Source organism: Dipodomys spectabilis, unplaced genomic scaffold, assembly GCF_019054845.1.
Source record: "Dipodomys spectabilis isolate Male_0828 unplaced genomic scaffold, ASM1905484v1 ptg000266l, whole genome shotgun sequence".
Lineage (NCBI taxonomy): Eukaryota > Metazoa > Chordata > Mammalia > Rodentia > Heteromyidae > Dipodomys > Dipodomys spectabilis.
In genome coordinates, this window is record NW_024870943.1 from 937,431 (window position 1) to 942,782 (window position 5,352).

Consider the following 5,352-nt stretch of genomic DNA (forward strand, 5'->3'; position numbering starts at 1 on the left):
ATTTGTTGGGCTACTTGTAGCTGATGTTTTGGCCTTTATTTTGTTAGCTGCCTCCGCAGTGGCAGCTGCTGTGATACTAACACAAAATGTACAAACAGTCCATTATCTTAATCAGCTTGCTCATAATACTACATAAGCCCTACCTCTGGACTCTAAAGTGGCAAAAACTGCTATAAAAAAAAAAAACTGTTTAAACAATTTCAATGCTATATCGCTTCCCTGAATTATGTCAAAGCATTGCTAATGTCATTCCTTGGCCTGGGAATGCTTTTACTGATGGTTTTTCTATGCCTTCCTTGTATTATACGTGCACTGCAAAACTCTCTTGAGTTTAGCCAGCCAGCTACATAAGATCAAGCTCCATATAAATAAATTCCCCCCGAGAGGAACTACAGCCAGAGATGGGTAAGAGAGGGTGCCAGTCTGACCAACCTAAGACAGGGCCTTCAGCTTCGCTCTGAAAAAGTTCCCGATGACGGGTAAGGCAGACAAGGTGATCCACCCAACCTGAGACAGGCGGGTTCGCTTCTTCAAAGACGGGGTGATATTGATTCCTTTACCAAATGGAATCTAGGAACTAAATTTTTAGAAATTGTTATGAGAATGACGAAAATTCTACCAACCAATTAGTTGAATTTACAGAGTGAGATAAAAATACTGAGCTTACCAATTATTATACATAAAAAATTCTCTCATTCATGATTCTAATACCAGTACACTCTTCAAGGAATTTGGTAACAGTTAATTGACTAGGTACAACAAATAAACCTTGCAACCAAACCTTAGAGCTGGAATAGCATAGTATGTGGCGTATGTAAGGTCAGTCAAACTTAACCCATTTTCATATATTTAGATATATATATTCCCTGGAAGATCTGTTCTGTGCCAGAGACAATACAAATCTGGAGTGAAAACATTTGGAGTTGGTTGCTACATTTATCACATTATTTATTACCTATTTCTATGTATTCCTCCCAGACTTTCTACTTCTAATCGATATATAACCAAAATCATTTTTTTGGGGGGGGGTCCGGACATGGGGCCTGAACTCTAGGCATGGGCACTGTCCCTCAGCTTTTCAGCTCAAGGCTATCCCTCTACAACTTGAGCCATAGCGCCACTTCCGGCTTTTTTCCTTTTGCTTATGTGGTGCTGAGGCATCGAACCCAGGGCCTCATACATGCAAGGCAAGCACTCTCCCACTGAGCCACCTTCGCAGCCCATTACCAAAATTCTTATCTTTTCAGATAGCAAGTAGGGTATTTGGTGCAAAACAAGTTGGTTCTTTGTTTTTAAACAGATCTCAATTTGATAATTTAGTTTCAACTTAAAAATCCTCTTCATAGCCCAAATCTGTTTTCAAATGGTTAAAGAGAAACCATCAGTCCTATCTTATTATAAGAAAGTACAACTGACAAACTTTAGGCAAGGTTTTGGTTAACTTCAGGACTTACAGATAAGATGACTGTCAGGTGATTACTACTCAAAGTACTTTTACAAATGTGAAACTGTCTTGACTTAGGAGAAGGTACAAGGGGAGGATGAGGCAGATGGAGGAGAGACACACAATGTTGAACAGGTATATACATAAAGCTGTGCATTCAATACATGATTTTGGTCACATTTTCACAACATAGTTATGTTCTTGTATATCTTAATAAGTAAGCCTGTAGTAAAAGACTAAGCCTATATATCAAAGCAAATTCAATACAACATTCATCTTCAAGTTTCATAAATATATGCAATTCTAATTATAAAGTCTCTACAATACATCTGCACATTTTCTTACACTAACATAATACCCAGACTCATGGAAGTCTCCTGTTAAGTAGTTAATTTTGCCTAGATTTGAAATTATTTTAATAAACATTCAATGAAGCCAGAAACAAAGATACTGTAACATTTGGAATCTACCCAAGTTTTAAAGGGGGGAGAGAGGGAGGGAGGGGGAAGGGACAGAGAGAAGGAAAGGGAGAGAGAGAGAGGGAAAGAGAAGCAGCAATTCCATAAATGAGAAGGGAACTCAATCCCTTACTTTCTTTTGCTTTTTGCATCAGTTGTTTGGAAAACACTAGAAGCAGACATGAGGTTTTCTATATATTGTCCAAGAACTTAGTTTTCTGATTTTAGCTTCAGGTTTTCTTTCTTAACTGCATCTACTCTTGCTGAGAGATCTTCAAGTGTGTGTTGGAGTTTCAGCACTTGATTAGTAAGTCGTGTTTTTCGTTCAGTTCCATCTGATTTTCAGCATCAATATCCATGTCAGCATTCATCATCCTGGGCACTGAACTGTGCCTCGAACAGAAAAATCCTAATGAAGGGTCGTCAGAGGCACTGGGAGGGGTGGAATCCGAAGATCACGCCCCCGGCCAGGGACTCCAGCACTGACTGACCAGGCTCCATCTTCTTGATGCATTCATCCACAGTTGGGCCTTTGACTCCACTGCTCTGAACCAGGCTGACTTTACTCCACACAAACATGTCCAGTGTCACTCGTTTCTCTGCAGACACCATGGAGCTTCTGGGTTGTTTCTTGGCTGTGGTGAATAGTGCCGCAGTAGATATGGTGTTCAAGGACCAACATATTCTTGAGAATATACCTACATATTTCATTTTCTATTGTCTTTTTTTTCGGTCGGTTGTAGGACCTGAACTCTAGGCCTGGGCGATGTTCTTCAGCCCTTCAGCTCAAGGCTAACACTCTACCACTTGAGCCACAGCAACACTTCTGGATTTTTCTGCTTAGGTGATGCTGAGGAATTGAACCCTGGTCATCATGCATGCAAGGCAATCAGTCTACCACTGAGCTACCTTCCCAGCCCCTCATTTTCTATTCTTTTTATTTTGGTCGGTCATGGGGCTTGAACTCAGTCTGGGCACTGTCCCTCAGCTCTTCAGCTCAAGGCTAGTGCTCTACCATTTAAACCACATTGCCACTTCCAGCCTTTGCTGCTTATGTGGTGCTGAGGAATCAAACCCAGGGCCTCCTGCATGCAAGGCAAGCAGTCTATCACAGAACCACCTTCCCAGACCCTCTTTTGCTTTTGAAGACAGGGTCTCAACTGTGTAGTCCAGGCTAGCCTTGAACCTAGTATCCTCTTGCCTCAGCCTTCTCAGTGCTGGAATTTCAGGTGCACATCACTAAGCCCAGCTGCATTTTTTACATAACTGTTCATCAGTTCCATTGTGATCCCAAAGAGATACTTAAATGCCTTGATGAGAGGATCATCTGCAGGGAAGCTCTCAGTCACTTTTCACCTTCCTGGGACATAGGACCACTCTTCACCTCAATGCAGCTTCTTGGTCTGCCATGCCCTGGGGAAGGAGGCCTTCTGTGCCCACCAGGGTTAGCTGTTCTCAGTGATGTCACTGCACTCAGGACACGGGACGTCATTGTGCTCTGTGCACTGGAGCAAGGCAGGAGAAGCACAAAGGGGAAGGTTTGCAGTCTGCTGCTGTGGTCACAATCAGAGCCTTGAGGTGAGGACACTATACCCCAGGCTGGCCTAGGCTGGTGTCTCTTGCTCCCAGCCTGGTTTCTGCAGGGGAGGGAGTGTCTCACTGCTGCTTTCTCTCTTCATGTGCACATACTATGAGAATTTGTTGCAACTGTTCTCTGGGTCTGTTGGGAGAAATAGCCTCACCCAGTGGCTTACATTCGCAACTTCTATGGGGATCTACTCTGCACCCCTCTCCTCACTTGAGGCCTAGTTATGGTTCTTGATTTTCTTGGGCTTAAGGATGTATCCTCAGCCTCCCCCTGTCTCTGTTCCCAGACTGTGCCCTCTGTATACTGAGTCTTCTCCAGCTGGAATGCTTAGGAGGACACTGTGGTTGGCTCTAGGACCCACCCTCAATTCAGAGTGAACTTATCATGGGATGTTGAAACACTCACCCACGGACACTACTTTCCTGTTCACCAGCACTGGCTCGGGACTGGGAAATAGCTTACAGGCCATGTGTAAAGAAAAACAAAATTCCCTGACTTTTCTCCACATTGCCACCACAGCCAAGAGAAAAGCTATGGCCCTGAAAATCTGAGCATTTCTCCCCAGTAGCAAGCAAGCATTTCCTTTTTCTTTAATCTGAGACTAGGACTTGAAGTAGTTATCTGATGCTTTTGCTCATTGGCAGGTGCTCTACCACCTGAGTCATACCTCTCACCCCAAGCATTTCCTCATGGAACAGCAGACACAGCCTGACCCCTCTAATTCAGTTCACTTCTCACCCTAACTTCCCCTGCTGTGGATGTGAAGGCCCAGCTTGCTTGCCTGTGTTTATGACTCTGCCCCGACGTGGGGATGATCAACTCAAAGGAATCAGGACTGGGGACAAATCCTCACAGGTTCACCATAAAGGATGCCACTGAAAAGATTTGGATGGCAAGGCCCATGGGAGCTGAGTGCCTTTTCTACACCCACTATGCTCCTCGAACCTTCACATCTCTGCAAGCTCTCAAAACCTCTCATATTGTACTTTTTTAATGCAGATTTCACTGGATGGGAAAGACTGTGTCAAATTGCGATCAAGCAGAAAGGGTGTGACAGGGTGCTGACAGGGCCAGGCTGGGGGCCTAGCAGAGCCTCCACCTGCACTCTCTGACACTCCTGTTGGCATGTTGGGCTGGACCCTTCCCAAAAGTGGTAAAGGGATGTACTGTCAGACACTGGTCAGGATTCTGCTGTGATGGCTCTGAGATGGAAAAGCTGGGTGCAGTAGTTACCATGGCCATCCTCTGAAACAAAGCTCAGGTTCTATGGCCTGCATTCCAGAGGGAGTTAATGAGCCAGAAACTGAGCACCCAGATCCACCTGTACAGTCCAGTCCCACCTGTACATTCTTGGGTTCCCGTTCACCCATGGTGTTGCCCACAGCACGGCTGTGTGTAGAGCACATGGGCAGCAAAGATGGTGCTGAGAGAGGTAGTTGAGTGGGCAGAGCCCGATTTGCATTACGTTTATTGCAGAATCAGACCGTGGAAGCTTAGGTGCATGATAGGGTGTTAACTTGACAGTGATCGGTTCCTTTCCTCCCCTGCCATGCCACCCACTCTTTTTTGCTTTAAAAAGGGCTTGTTGTGTGTTAATAAATGAGTTTTTCTGCTTGACTTGACTCTCCACTGTGTCTGATTGTCTCCCAGGCAAAGGGAGGCTGGGGAACCGGTGAGCTGCCACACTTACATTTCCTTGGACCCCGTCCATCTTCGAGGAACAGACAAAGACCCGACATCTGGCACCCAACTTGGGGCATGAAAGGAAAAGATGCTGGCCGAGGCTAAGCAGTCCCTCAGGGTAAGTGAAACCCTTAGTATGGGTAATGCTATCTCACAGAAGAAGGAGGATGAGGCAACAT

At 45.0% G+C, this 5,352-nt stretch overlaps 1 pseudogene; it reads right to left on the minus strand.

Annotated features, from left to right (window-relative positions):
* Nucleotides 1-2,031: 2,031 nt before the first annotated feature.
* Nucleotides 2,032-2,276, minus strand: LOC122125492 (annotated as a pseudogene).
* Between the last annotated feature and the right edge of the window lie 3,076 nt (nucleotides 2,277-5,352).